Source organism: Canis aureus, chromosome 25 (genome assembly GCF_053574225.1).
Source record: "Canis aureus isolate CA01 chromosome 25, VMU_Caureus_v.1.0, whole genome shotgun sequence".
Lineage (NCBI taxonomy): Eukaryota > Metazoa > Chordata > Mammalia > Carnivora > Canidae > Canis > Canis aureus.
In genome coordinates, this window is record NC_135635.1 from 31,284,593 (window position 1) to 31,301,512 (window position 16,920).

Genomic DNA, 16,920 nt, shown 5'->3' on the forward strand with positions numbered 1-16,920 from the left:
AGGACAAAAAGACTAGCTCTTGCACACATGAATTCTTACCCTGTAACTTTTCCAAATCTTTCTCTTTTTTGTATTTGTTCTCTGACAAAATAGCAAGGCCAACCCCTGGATATGTCTTGGAGGTTTTCTTTGCTGCAAAAGGTTAAATGCCACGTTTGCAATTTGGGTTTAATGAACACCCAAAATATCAAGAAACCTTTAAACACCTCACCTTAGTACAAGTGAGAAGCTCTGGCAGTCTCTCTCACCACTAGAAAAAGGGTCTGTTTTATTTTGTTGTTGTGTGTGTGTTTTTTAAATTTGCCTTCATCTCCCTAATTTCTACATCAGAATAGAAAAAAGTGCTCATTATGCTTTCACTCGTCCTTAGAGATGAAAAGAGATCTACAGAATTATAAAGTTGACCCAAAGCAAACACCAAAAGAGCTTAGAATTCTCACATTGGGGTTGACACTTGTGATTAGCTAAATTGCAGTAACTACACATGCCTCCATTCGGAACAGGATGCATTCACACTGCAGTTTCTTCTCTAGAGCCTAGCAACATTATCATTGAGCACCTGGAATAGTTTAGGCATTAAGTGTAATTGGTTTTGCTTTACATAAATCTGTAGCTTTGTAAATAAGCGGAGCATTTCAGCTTCTATATAACACCAATTAACTTAAAGGGATGTGTTGTTTGCAGAAGCCTGCTGGGTCTCTACTGTATTTCTCGGGTAATATGCTCAGTGGCGGGCAAAGTTCTGTGTCCCTGCACTGTTCCAATTCCTCCCAGGCACTCGGTGCCAAGGGTCTGTACCCACACTCATTTGCTCCATTTTTTCAGTTGTGAAAGATTGGGAAAATGAAGTCTTCCCGAAGAAGCGCCTTCTGTGCTCTATTTTTGTCCATGATTGAGACCTGAAAGGCAAGGTATTTGAAAATGTTTTCTGTGACCCACAGAGCACAGATCTGACCCCATCTGATTCTGTCCACAACTGACAGTGACATCTCTTGCCTCTTCCTTTTTTTCTTGTAACACTTCAAGCCAATGCAGCCAAATGTCACTACATTGAGCCTGTATACAAAATTAAGCAAACCATAATCTTAGTACATGAATTTGCTCGTGAAAATGTTTCCATCAGAATGATTTTTTTTTAATAGTACTCCAAAATCTACTCTTGCAACTTAGTAAATTTTTCCAAGCTCCTTGGATATTTTCCCCTCGTTATATCTTTACTCAACTTAATCCCTTGTCTCTCATATCCCCTCAGGTAATCTTGATTTACAGCATTCATTTCACCCTGGCCAACCTCTAATTCTCTTGGTTTCTGAAATTGTTTTATCAACCACCAGAGTAACAGTATCACCAAAAAACAGCTCATGATTCCAAAAAGTTTCCTATTAATACCATGTGATTCACAAATTGAGGGGAGAATCATCCCTCCCAAACACTGTCAGGATTCCTTGTTTTATGGACATAAACCTTCAAAATTAGTTTCCTGAACCAGTGCGGTGCTGAGCATATACCACCTCCACTGCAAGAGAAGCCAGTGTACAATTACCAGTTATAGGCTTATGAGTAAAGCCCTCAAATAAAATCAACAGCCAAGTGATGACAGCACACAGGTGCTGCTAAAATGCAGGTCTGCTTGTAGAGAACCGGGAAATGAAAGGAACCACGAATAATAACAACTTACATCTATGTCACCCTTTACAGTTTACAGGTTGCTGTCACACATATCATCACATTTGATTAGCACCACCCCTCTGGGAGGTAGGCACATTTTGGCATGGCCATTTGGTAAATGAGGAATTAAAGCTCTCAGATGTTAAGTGATTTATCAAGACTTACAGAAATAGTAGATGTCACAGACAGAACTTGAACCTTGGTCTTTCTGTCTCTAAGGTGCTAGCAACTTCTACAAACAGCACTCACAATGTCATCAACACTGGCTCATCCCCAACTGCTTAGACAAAATGCTCTCTACATCATCTAAAAGGAAACAAGAATGAGAGGAAAGATTATGGCAGGGTTAGAGACCCTGGATAACAAAAAAAACAAGGATCTTTCTAACATCTCTTCCTCCTCACCCAGCTTTGGTGGAGACATGAGCTGTCCTCACATGGATTATAGGCTGTCAGAAGCACCACCCTGAAAATATGCACCCAGAGTGACCCCTTTGGGCTGGGGGGTGGGGGGGCTTGGGCTCAAAAACATCCTTTCCTTCTCCCTTCATCAAAATGGTCTGGATGTGCTACAGTCAATCCCAAACCGCCTTGAAAAACAATTTGAGAAACACAAATTTGCCCCCCAAAATATTATTAATAATCGTGAAGATTCCTGTAATACTTGCTCAGGGTAAGACACTGCTTTAAGAGAACAGTTTGGTATATTAGCTCATTTAGTCATCACAACAACCCTAAAGCAAAGCCCAATTGTTAATCCATTTTACAGATAAAAATATGAAGCTTAGAGAAGGTAATGACTTCCCAAAGATTATACAGGCACTATGGCCAGAGTAGAAATTTAGACCTCAGAAGTCTGGCTACAAAATCCAGGGTCAAGTCCTTTCTATATACTGCTTCTCAGTACAGCTGTTGTCTACAGAAGATTTTTATATAATCTCAGGGGGATTCCAGGGACAGCAATGCTTTAGCCCAATGGATTCCCATCTTTTTCCATCCCAACACATAAGAAACTGACTTCTTCAGTAAGTAATGGCTAGATTGATTCTTAACAAGCAATTCTTAACACCCCTAACTGCCCCTTCTGTGAATAATTACTGTCTCCTGCTTAAAGCCAAACACATGACTCTGAAGGACAGAATTTCAGTCTTTGTGGCAGTGAATGGGTACATCTATCCAATGATTATTGTATGGCTACTTTCCCAGTGGTCCTTAAATCACAACGTAAGCCATCTGTTGCTCACATAAAGCGATCATTGTTAGATCAAGATGGGAGCCTGAGATCAAGTAGGTTCTCTACTTCCTTAGCATCTATACATACAGAGAAATCCCTGGGATTTCTCCGGGCCTGTTATCCAGTAAGTGCGAAATTGTCAAAGGTCGTCAAGGACAGTGATGGCAAGACTTGATTTCTCTGTCTTTTTCTTTCTCTTGTTCCCTCTTTCTTTTTCTGTCCCTCTTTCTCTGGCTGAGTGTCTCATTAAGATTGTCAACAGTAGAATGGATGCTATTTGACAGCCAAGATCACTTCCCTGGGTGATAAACTGTCACCAGTCCACACAGAGACCTTACTAACTATTAAATAATAATAATACCCAAACCCTAATCTATCATCCATCTTAGACAGGTTTGAATCATTTTATTGACTGGGCATCCAGTTGTTACTTAAGCCTGGTAAGCCACAAGTGACCAAATCTCTTATACAGTAATGAGTCCATGATAAGCGTCTATCACCATGGTAGCAGCAAGTCAGGAGCACGTTTAGTGACATTTATGCAAAGAGTAAAGCAATCGTTCTACCAGGGATAAAAAGATGGAGAAAAGTGGAATCAATGAGAGACAGAAATCTGGCAAAAAAATCAGGAGGAAGTCACTATAACATCGAAGATACTACCAAGAAAGTACACATGTCATTATCATGGGCAGTTTTCATCTTCCCGATGGAATCTCTTGAGGCAAAATGAGAGAATGGAAAGGGTATGCTAAATTCTAAAATAAGAGGAAGAGCTCTCTATTGGAAATGCCAGCGAGAAAGTGGGAGCTTCAGAAGCGAGAGCAGTGAGAGGCCATCTGGAAAGTCATTTCCCGTTTGGCTTAACGTCTGGCACATAGTAGGTGCCTTGGTTCCTATGACATGATCATCGCCCCAGTGAGAACGCCAGTGCCGGAATGGTTTGCATCCTTTCCCCAAGCCTCTTACGAGGGATAAAGCTCTCCAACCAGTTTCCGCCAAGTCTCCAGAAATGCAGACTTTTGTTTCTCGTGCAGCTTATGCAGCTCTGCCTTATTTCCCTGCAGCCAACCGGGCCTGAAAGACGGGAACAAACAAGATGGACAAGTGTGGCAATGAATGAACCATTTTACTGCAATTAGAAGTTCACGGAGAATAAATTATCCTCTAGTTCAAGCTGTCCAGCAGTCATCCTCATTAATAATAACACTTCAACAACAGTCTGCTTCCCACCACGGCAGCGAGTGCTACAAACTTCAGCATTACTCTTGAAGCAGGAGTCACATCCCATACGGCTAGCCCAGATCACCATATGCAGCGTGCAAGAGAAGGCTTAAATTACAAAGAAGCTTGAATGCATAACTGTCCATGAGGTTCACTGGCTAGATGAGCAGGTGGAAAAAATCCAAGGGCTTCTCTCCTTCCAGCTTTCTCTTCTAATTCATGCTAAATTGTAAATGATTTTTCACATTAATGAGTAAATCTATCTAAAAGGATACTTTCCTCTCTTCTTGCTTCATTGAGAACATCTCTTTCACTATAGTATCCTTATTTCCTACATGTGGCCATATATAGGGAATATAGAAGACAGAGATTTTTGCGCAGATATGTTCTGTGGAGATATATCTTATCTCCACATATATACATACATGCATATATACATTCACACACATCATCTCTCTCTCCCTCTCTCTATATATATTATATATATATAACTTATATATAATATATATATATATAAACTAAGTGGAGATTTCAAATACTTTGTTGGTGATCCATACAAGAAACAATGGATTTTGTTCATGTTAGAAATCAATCATTTATACTTTAAAAAGTATATATATATATATATATATATATATATATATATATACTATTCTACATTTCTAATATTATAAATTTATATATATAAATAAATATATAAAGTATATATAATATATACTATTCTACATTTCTAATATTCTACATTATATATATATTATATGTATATATATATATAATATATATATATAAAGAGAGAGAAAGAGAGGGAGAGAGAGAGAGCAATCCGGCTCTCAACTGAGGCTGGCTATTGGCTAGAAACCTGTTCTTCTCCATGTGGACTTCTTCATGTTGTTTCTCTACATGGACTACTTTGGGCTTCTTTGGAGCCTGGTGGCTGATCTCCAAAAGCAAGTATCCACCCACATCCCAGAAAAAAAAAAAAAAAAAAAAAAAAGGAAAGCCAAGCATAAACCCTGTTGCCTCTTAAGACCTAATCTCAGGGACTATACAGCATCACCTACATCGATTTTATTTGTTGAAGATGTTAGAAAGTGTTGTCTAGATTTAAAAAGAGAAGTAATAGGCTTCATCTCTTCATGAGAAATAGCAAGATCTTAGGAATTCATCTGGGACCAGAAATGTTGCTGTGGATGTTTTAAGTTTAAAGATGAACAGATGCGTGTTAGACAAACAAAGGGCAGTGGCAGGAGCATTTCAGGTAACATTAGAAAGTGGCACAAGCAAATACCAAAGTGTGACACAGCACAGCTAATTCTGAAAACTACAAGTCATTTGGACTTTTGACTGCAGCAGTTGTTTGACTGGAGTGCAAGATTCAAGGGCAGAAAAATATGACAGATTCAAAAGATATATGTGAATTCAAAATATGTGATTCAAAAAGAATTCCCAGTCAGGAATATAGAGGCTAAATTGCTGGAGACTAGATGAAAGTTAGCCCAGGTTGGTGACTACCTGCAAGTGAATATGGGTAAGATAATGAGGTCTGAGATTATGGTGGCAGCACTGGGGATGGGGAAGTGGGGAAGAACAGAAGAAATTCAAAGGTAGAATAATAGGAAAAACCCATTTATTGAATTTCTACTGTGCATTTAATTATCTCTAAAGCTACATACTCATTTTCCTACAACAAGAACTGGGAGTTCTAGAGTCTAACACTGAAGCCCACACATTTAATTACCAAGCTATACTGATCAGATGTGGCGATAACAAAGGAAAAGGTTTCTGACAAGCAACTAAGTAACTATTACTGCCACTTAATAAAATAGAAAAATAAAGAAATATGGGAGGATGGGGGAATAGGATAGTGGACAAGATATGAACATGTTATATATAATGAATTTTAGGTGTCCCGTAGGAAATTGAGTGGAGATTTCAGATACCTTGGTGGTGATCTCTGCAAGGCAAAATGGATTTTGTTCATGTTAGAAATGAATCAGTCATCAATCATTTCTCCTTAAAAAGGACCTTATGAAACATCCAGCCAATTTTTTATTTCATAAATGAGGAAATCTAGGCCCAAAGAGGTGATCCAACTTTCCCACTGATAAACACCTGTTTAGCTAGTAAAACTTGCATAAATTTTGACTCTTAGCCTAGCTCAGTAGACTATGAATTCTCCAAAGAATTATTATGAAAGAACAAAAGTGTCCATAGTCAAATGCTAGATTTAGCTAACAATTTAGTTTGATTTCCTCAAGACTTCTCAGAAGCTTTATTATATATATTGGGAATTGCTAAGAAACAAATTTTCTATCCAGAGTTTTCTAAATTCACGTAGCCACACAATTTTTACTCAGAGAATACTTCTCAGCATTGATCTTCTTCACTTTATATTGGAAATGCTGGTAGAGTAAAAAATACATAGGCTTTGAAACCAGGACCGGAATTGGATTAAGTTTCTGCATACTAGTAGCTGGGCAGCCTTTGATAAGGTCGTTTAATCTCTCTGAGTCTTAGTTCCTACATCTGCAACATAGAGTAAGAACATATTTTTCATGATACTTTGTACGTCAACATGTATAATACATGTGGCAAAGACCCTCAGACATAGAGATGATCAGTAAAAATTAGCTACTATTTTTTCCTCCTCTTTAATCAGCAATTATTCACTGGACATTTTCTATACTCCCCAAACCATTCACAGATATATATTAATTAATATGATATTACTCACCATTATTTCGGGAAAACTAAAAAGATTCTGTCTTTCCTATTTATTTTACTCCGAAAAAAATCGCTACCCATTAATATTAATCACCTTGACACCGGACCCTGAATTCTTCCAATCGGAAAGCTGGAAGAGATGGAGAAGTAGAAATCTCATTTATCATAACAAAAAGTCCCTGTTGATTCATCACAACAAATCTTCATGGAATTTGGAATTTCTCCAGATACACAATTAGCAAGTCTTCACTTCCTTGCTACTCATAATTGAATTATAAATGGAGTTAGAAATTCCTACAGATAATCAGTATATAAGACGGAAAGAAACTGTGATGGCTAATTTTATGTGTCAAGTTGACTGGGCCGCAAAGTGCCCAGATTAAACATTATTTCTAGGTGTGTCTACGAGGATGTTTCCAGGTAAGATTAGCATTTAAATCAGTGTAATCAGTAAAGTAGATTATCTTCCCTGATGTGAGTAGACATTATTTAATCCATTGAGGGCTTGCATAAAACAAAAAGTGAAGGAAGGGAGGATTCATTCCCTTCCTAACTGCCTACTGAGCTGGGAAATTGCTCTCCTGCCCTCAGACTAAGATTTATACCATTGTACCTTTGGTTCTCAAGCATTTGGACTTAGACTAGAAGCATACCACTGGCTTTCCTGGGTCTCCAACTTACAAACAACAGGTTGTGAGATTTTTTAGTTTCCATAATTGTGTGAGCTAGTTCTTCATAATAAATCTCTATATGTATATGCTGTTGGTTCTGTTTATCTAGAGAACCCTGACTAATACAGATTTTGATACAAAAAGTGGTTCTAAAGAAACAGAACTTGAAGAATGAGTTTTCTGAATTGGTTCCAGAATTTCTGGAATTGATTCTCTAACCTGATTAGAGATAAAGATGGTGATGACTCTGTTTCCAATAGTAAAGAGAACACTGATAGTCCACAGCATGACCTAGCCCAAACATCTGCATGAGATAATTCTAATCAACTACTTATAATAATCAAGAAGCTAGGTAACTCTGTAATGATATTTTTGAGTATTTTCTAAAAACTAATGAATATAATGACATTGGCTGATTACTTCTAATGTTGGTGGACAAAGTAGTGAAAAAAAAAAAAAAAAAAGATGAGCTAAGAGGTTTCAATTTCCAGTTCAAGCACTCCATGAATAACCTAAGGAGTTTTTTTTTTATGTGTCCCAAAGGAGACTTCTATCTTCTGTAGCTGCAGAGATGAAATTGCTGAAAATCAAATGCAGAAGAACAATTTTGGTATTGAGTTGCAACCCAAGTTGAACTCCGGGCCTCTCAGAGTGTCTACTACTAAAATGAGGGCATTCATTGAAAAAGAATGGGATCCTGTAGGCTGAAACAGGGATGTGTGAGAATACTTTGATGAAACTGGGGACATTAAAACTAAATTCTCATGAGTCTTTGCCAGTGGAAGAGGTCTCCCCACCCTCAGTGCAATCACCCTTTTCACGCATAATAGTGTTGACCTTTCCATCTCAGTCTGCATTGCCTAAAGAAACTGTAATGGCCTCTCCAAGGAAGTTTCCTTTCAAGCTAGTGTTGAGTATCTTCAAGACCCACCCCATCACCCCTCTTTGCTTTTAGCCCTAATAATTATATTCAAGTGTCAGTAAACACCTAAAGATGAGGTACAGCATGTGTCCCATGAAGAGATGCACTACATTCCAGAAGAAACACCTGAATTTTCTAATTTATACAAGACAGAAAATCAGGGAACATCTGTGGATATAAACACTAAGGATTTTGGATAATGGTAGAAGGAATATAAAGTTGGGTAAGGTAGAATTTATTGATATGGGTTCACTAACCAAGATTGTGCATGTAATGTTGTAGCTCAGAAAGTTAGGGCTTTCTAACAGTTTTTTCATTTAGTTGGCCAAAACATGAACCAAAGGGTAGCCCATAGTGAACAAACTGGAAAAGCCCAACCTGCAATGGTTTAATGTATAAGAAGGGACTCAAGGGTTTAGAGACACTGGAATATTAGTGTGGATTTTTTATTTAAGACCTACTCACTCACACTGGAAGGATCCAGAAGAAGGGGCAGCCTGGTTGGCCCAGCAGTTTAGCACTGCCTTCAGCCCAGGGCTTGATGCTGGAGATCCGGGATCGAGTCCCACATCAGGCTCCCTGCGTGGAGCCTGCTTCTCCCTCTGCCTGTGTCTCTGCCTCTCTCTCTCTCTCTCTCTCTCTCTCTCTCTATCTCTCTCATAAATAAATAAATAAATAAATAAATAAATAAATAAATAAATAAATAAAATCTTAAAAAAAAAAATAGAAGACACACCTTTTACCAAAACTATGAGAAATAAATTTGTGAGGGAGCTCCAAAATCCTTGAAGAGCTCTGTGATCACTCTTCTTGGTAGGTAAAAATTTACAGTGGAAACTGCAGTCACTGAATTGAGAAACCTAAATGCAATAGGAGTGATTGGATCCAAGGTGTCAGGAGCTGACTGGCAGCACTCAACCACCAAACACAGGATGGGCATAGTTATCATAATGGACAGCAGAATGAAAGTGGCAATCAGAATATCCTGACCTGTGTGGACTTTTGGCATTGGGTAGCTAATCTTATGATGTTCCTAGATATGAAATACCAAATTCTTATACGCTCTGTATAAGCAGAAAAATTCTAGGTCAAATGAACAAAAGTCTAACTTGGATCATAAGACAGAGAGTCATGGCTATTCAATTTTAGGCTTGAGCCCATTTACAGACCCAGAGCACTTGGATGAAGGGGAGTCCAGGTCCCCTTGAGAAAGAACCACAGTACACTACAGAAATGCAATACTGTTAATTTTCCTCCCAGCTTTCCCCAAAAGGAATCTATTGCCATTTACCAGAGTACCTGTACAGGGGGGAAAAGGAAATAATCAGACATTGAGAAGACTATTGGATACTGGCTTTGAACTGACACTCATCCCAAGAGACCCAAAATATCACTGTGGCCCACAAGACAGAGTAAGGACTAACAGGTGCCAGAAGGTCAATGCAGTTTTAGTTAAGGTCTATCACACAGTGGGTCAGTGGGTCCCTAAGCCCATTCTGTGTCTGTTTCTCCAGTTCCAGAATGAATAATTGGAACAGACACTCTTAGCAGCTGGCATAATGCCCACATTAGCTCCCTGACCTGTAGAATAAGGGTTATTATGGTGAGAAAGGCCAAGTGGAATCCATTAGAATGGACTCTATGGAGGTATTGCTTTTAGTAAACCAAAAGCAATACCACACTCCTAGAAGAACTGCAGAAATTAGTGCCACTATCAAGAACTTGAAAGACACAGTGTGGTGATTCCCACCAAATCTTGACTCTACTATTTGTCCTGTGCAAAAGATAGATATCAGTACAATCAATAAAACATAAAGGAAGATGGCAAGAGAAGAAAAAAGAGACAAAGAACTAAAAGACCAACAGAAAACAAATAACAAAATGACAATAAAAATCTTTCCTAATCAATAATTACTTTAAATGTAAATTGATTAAATTCCCCCAAACAAAACACATAGAATAGCTGAAAGGATAAAGAACTTCAAGATCCAACTATATGCTGTCTATTAGAAAAAAGATATTCCTTGCAAATGGTAACTAAAATAAAGCAGGGATGGTTATATTAATATTAGTCAAAATAGACTTTAAGTCAAAAACTTTCACAAAAGGGTCAATTCAAAAGAAAGATATAACAATTATAAATATTTATGCACCCAACATCAGAGCACCTAAATATATAAAACAAAGTGATGAAACTGAAAAGAGAGATAGACATCAATTCAATAATAGTAGAGTACTTCAGTACCTTACTTCCAATAAGAGACAGAACATCCAAACAGAAGCTCAAAAAAGAAACAAAGTACTTAACTAACCTATAAAGTTACCTATAACTTGGACCTATAAAGAACATTGCACCCAACAGCAGCAAAACACCATTTTTCTCAAGTGCACATGGATCTTCTTCCAGGATAGATCACATGTTAAGTCACAAGATAAGTCTTAACAAATTTCAGAAGATTATAGTTTCACCATACATCTTTTCTGGCCATATGGAACTAAACTAGATATCAGTAGCTAAAGAAAAACTGGAAAGCTCACAAATATGTAAAAATTAAGCAACAAGGTATTTTTTTATTAAAGTATATTTGACACACAATGTTAAATTAGCTTCAGGTGTACAATGTAGTGATGTGACAATTTTGTACATTATGCTGTACAAACAACACACTCTTGAACAGCCATTGGGTAAAAGAAATTTAAAAAGAAAATTAGAGAATACATGAAGACAAATGAAAAGTGAAAAGACAACATATCCAAACTTATAGAATACAGCAAAAGCACTACTAAGGGGGAATTCTTAGCAATAAATGCCACAGTAAGGTAGAAGCCACTGCCCGGGAAAGAAATAAAGAGACATTGCAACTGATGACACAGAAATAAAAAGGAAGCAAGAGATCACTATGTATATTTATACACCAACAAACTGGATAACCTAGAGAAAATGGATAAATTTCTAGAAATATACAATCCACCAAGACTGAGTCCTACAGAAACAGAAAGTCTGAAGGGACTTATAACTAGAGGTTGAATCAGTAATCAAAAACCTCCCAACAAAGAAAAGCTCAGGATCAGATGGTTTCACTGGTGAATTCCACCAAACACTTAAAGAAGAATCAACAGCAATGCTTCTCAAACTCTTTCAAATCCTTAAAGAAGAGAGAACACCTCAGATTCATTTCATGAAGCCAAATTACCCTGCTGTCAAAGCCAAATAAAGAGCACCAAAAAAGAAAATTACAGGCCAATATTCCAGATAAATGAAGATGCAAAAATCCTCCATAAAAAACTAGCAAACCAAATACAACACACAACATTAAAAAGATCACCATAACCAAGTGGTATTTATCTCTGGGATATAAGGATAGTTCAATATATGAAAATCAATTAATTTGATAGACCACATTAACAGAATAAAGGATGAATATTACATAATTGTCTCAAGATGCAGTAAAAACATTTGACAAAATTCAACATCCTTTCACAATAAAAATTCTCAACAAGCCAGGAATAAAAAGGAGTTACTCCAACAAAATAAAGGAAAGTCCACAGACTGGCACCTGGGTGGCTCAGTCGATTAAACATCTACCTTCAGCTCAGGTCATGATTCCAGGGTCCTGGGATGGAGTCCCATGTCAGGCTCCCTGTTCAGTGGGACTCCCTGCTCAGTGCTTCTCCTTCTGTCTTCCCCTTTCCCTACTTGTGCTCTCTCATTCTCTCTCTCTCTCTGTTTAATAAATAAATAAAATCTTTTTAAAAAGAAAGAGAAAGAAAAAAGAAAGAAGAAAGAAAGAAAAGAAAGAAAGAAAGAAAGAAAGAAAGAAAGAAAGAAAGAAAGAAAAAAGAAAGAAAGAAGAAAGAAAGAAAGAAAGAAAGAAAGAAAAGAAAGAAAGAAAAGATCCACAGATTACACCAACTCCATGGTAAAATACTGAAAACTCTTCCTCTAAGACTCAAAGATCAGGAAAAAAACAAAGATGCCCACTCTCATCACTTCTATTCAGCATAGTATTAGAAATCATAGCAAGACCAAATAGGCAAGAAAAAGAAATAAAAGGCATCTAAATCAGACAGGAAGATGTAGAATGTTTCTGTTTGCAGATGGCATGATCTTATATATGGAAAAACCCCAAAGACTCCATAAAAAACTTATAGAACTAATAAACCAATTCAGTAAATTTGCAGGATACAAAATCAACAAATAAAAATTATTCTGTTTCCACATACTAATAGCAAACTATCTGAAAAGGAAATTAGGAAAACAACCTCATATATAATTACAAATATAATAGGATACTTAGTAATAAGTATTAAGGAGTGAAAGACTTGTATAGTAAAACTAAGACATCGATGAAAGAAATTAGATAAAACATAAATGAAAAAAAGTGCCATATTCATGGATTGGAAGACAATATTATCAGATGTAATGCCCATCAAAATTCCAATGGCAATTTTTTACAGAAATAGGAAAAAAAGAACAAAGCTGGAGGTATCACACTTCTAGATTTCAAAGTATATCACAAAACTACAGTATTCCCATGAGTGAAATTTAACACAGAGGTCTGAAATAAATCCGCACCTCTTGGGTCAACTGATCTTTGACAAAGGTGCCAATAACACACTATGGAAAAAAGATAGTGTCTTCAACAAATGGTATTAGAAAAACTGGACATTTACATGCAAAAGAATGCAGTTAGATCCTATTTTATACTACACACAAAAAATCAACTCAAAATGGATATACTTAAATGTAACACCTGAATCTGTGAAACCCCTAAGAGAAAACAGGGGAACAGTTTAATGATATTTGTTTTGGTAAGGATTTTATGATATGATATGAATAACACAGTCAACAAAAACGAAAATAAACAAGTGAGACCATATTAAACTAAAAAGCTTTCTACACAGCAAAGGAAACTATCAACAAAATGAAAAAAGGCAATCTATAGAATGGGAGAAAATATAAAAAATAGTTAAACTCCCACCCTTCATATTGGTTGTGCTGTCTCATGTGATTAACTCAAGTTAATAAAGATGGAATATTTACTTGAATCAAAGAATAGAATGGTGATTACCAGAGGCTGAAGGAAGAAGAAATATGAAGTTACTAATTAGCATAAACTTTTGGTTAAATATATGAATATGCTCTAAATTTCTGGTGTCAAACACTAGACCTCTCGTGAACAATAATGTACTGTACACTTAAAAATTTAAGAGAGTTGGTCTCATGTTAAATGTTCTTATTATAACAAAAGTTTTAAAAAGAAAGTTAAAAAAATCACAGCAATTCCAATGTTTGGACTTATTTAGATCCTGATTCAACACACAAATGTAAAAAATAATGAGATAAATTGAACACTGACAATATTTAATAATGTAGGAATTATTGTTAATTTTTAGGTAATAATGACATGATGTTATGGGGGTTTTTTCGTAATTCTTATTCCTTTGACTATTCACTTAAGATAAATGTGAATGAAATGCTGTGATGTCTAATATTTCCTTCAAAGTAATTAAAGTAGGGGGAATGGTAAAAAATTTAGGTCAATCAAATTTGGCTGTTGATAAATGTTGGAGCTGGGATTGTGTACAGAAGGTGCATATTGGGTGCATATACTACCCTCACTACTTTGTGTATCTCTAAAAAATTCCAAACTAAAAACTTTTGTTTAAAGTGTACTATAAATGTTATCAGTATATCAGTGACATGCAATTAGTTGCTTAACAAATGCATCCTGATCATCCAGTTTTTCCATCTCTTTGGAAGATCCACTTCAAAACTAAGGGAAAGGAAATAAGAAAAAAAAAAATGAATGCTTGTTTGTCCCAGTGAAAGTAGCTCTAGATTTCAAAACTATAGTTCAATGATATTCTCCAAATTTAAGATAAAGGACTAACATCTTCAAACTCCCATCCTTCATATTGGCTTTGTGGTCTCATTGTGATTAACCCAAGTTAATAAAGATGGAATATTGCATGCACATGATAAATTTTCATCTTGACTCTGAGCATCCGTAATAACTCTCTGCCTTTGGTAACTAATAAAAGGAAGGTATATGTCCAGAGGAAATTCCAAACAACTGGTATCTTTCTTGAAATGTATTCTGTATCCATAAAAAAAATTTAGCTCCTACATATAACTGAGTTGGATATAGACACAGTTTAAATACATGGAAATAAGCACTATTCTCTCCCCCCACATGTGCCAATCATAAGTAGAATTACTTCTGTGCAAATCTAGTTAGCTAGGTTAAAGAAACAATGGCCAGAAATGTATTAAGGAAAATAAAAGTAAAGAAGAAACAAACAAACAAAAGAAGAAATGGAGGGAGGGAGAAAAGAAGAAAGAGAGGAAGGAAGGAAGGAAGGAAGGAAGGAAGGAAGGAAGGAAGGAAGGAAGGAAGGAAGGAAAGAAGGAAGGAAGACAAAAGTTGACACTTCCTACCATAATGCAGAACATTTCAGTTTAGTAAGCTTGGTGCAGCTGTTCTCATAAACCCATGAAGAGTGGAGCCAATTGTCCATTAAAGATTTACCAGCCATTCCTAATCTTCACTGTGCAAAGTGTCCATTAGAGATTTCCCCATACTAGTTGGTGAGGATTACTCTTCCTTTCAAAGTCATTTATGGTCACTAAGGAATCTGGACTGTAAGAAATGGATTGTTGGTTATATAACCAAAAATTTACATATGATTACTGACTTTGTCAAATTCTCAAGTTGTCCCAAGGCACTCTAATAGGACCTTAAATGTGTGCAAAAATAAATTTTTTAACTAACTATCTGAAAAGTTAAATCAATGGTATCTTAAAACCAGATCATGTCCTGAGTTTTGGGTTCAATAAAGGGTATTAACTTGGGAACAGTAACATTTCCCTCTTAACCCACTATCTCCAGATTTGTAAAGATGCAGCCAGGACTAAGACAATAATACCAGTCTTCTGAGATAACTGAACTACCAAAACCTAGAAAATACCAATAATCCTCTGAAATGTCCAAATTACTGATTCAAATAGTTTGGTTATTCTCATTCACATTAATTATTTCCAATGTACGTATTGGCTGCTTATATGCCAAGTACAGTACCTGGGAATACAAAGGTGATAAAAACAGAAAAGACTCCTCATGGAGCACACAATCCAGAGGAAAATGAAGGGCAGGTCTCATCTAGACCCTAAAAGTCTATAAGTTAACCTAATATGGTGGGATGCTCAGCAGCTTCCTCAAGTGACTACATTGATACAGGGAGTCCTTAGAGATATCTAGAATTATTCTTGCCAGGCTTCTCGGAAGGGCCTTCATCCTCTTCCCTCACTTCAGGAATAGTTTCAAAGAGAATGGAGAAAAGAATAGAAACCGGTTTACTTTTGGGAATCCAAAAGAAGAAAAAACACATTCCCTACTTCCCTTCTGGAACTCTGGGAAACATTTGCCTTCAGCCAGTGGATCAACAAACATTCATAGGGATCATTTTTGTGCTCCAGACACATCTTTATATGGCTTTTATTTTTTCACACCACCAAAGAAGGCAGCAGTGGAGCTGAATGACTTCATAAAATGTCTCAGGTAGAGGTTCCAAGATTTCTCCCAGTCTGCAACACTCCAAAAAGAATGGGAAGTACACTGACTCTTCATTCTTCCTCACCTGTTTTAGGATACAGATGTTAGCTCTAAAAAGAGGAGAGAGAGAGAGAGAGAGAGAGAACAAGTGTCCTCAAATGGACCCTGACATCATGATGAGGGAGCACAGAATTATGATGCAGCATAGAGGATCAAATGGGACAACTGCTTATCTCAGGAGAGACCAGTGCAGGACAGGTAAGCACCAAGGAGTAGTTCTATCTCTTCACTATTGCTATGAGACTATGAAAACACCACAGCTTAGATCAGACCTAGGAAGAAGTAGAAATGATCACTCAATAGGGCTTAAACCAGAAACAGAGAAAACTCAGAATTGACTTAGTTTGTCATGTTTATAACCAAGGAGTAATGGTGTCTTGGAATGTACATTTAGTCGAATCATACAAAGTTATATTTTTTTTACACAACCAAGACAACTGAAAACAGTACAACCTGTAGGCAAGCTCTGTGTGTATTTGTATGTATATGCATGTGTCCGCAAAAATCACCAGATGTACTTGAATATTAGACCCTTCATAACAGCCACCTTCAGAAGTTCTATTTATGGTATTGTCATTGTTCAACTCTTTCTGAACACTTCAGCATCATTTTATAAACCATACAATAGAAAATCAATTCCATTAGTTCATATTGACTCTCCGTGTTTGATAAGCAATTGTACAATAAAAAAAAAAAAAAAAGAAGAAAAGAGATGATTTGCTTAAATCATGGCTTTGTTCACCAAGCTTGGCACTTCCAAGCTTTTGGCGGTTTCCAGAAATCAGTAGACGCATGTTTATTAGCTCCGAAAAAATTCAAAGAATAAAGACAATCCCAAAGATGTTTTAAGTAATGGCTACTATGT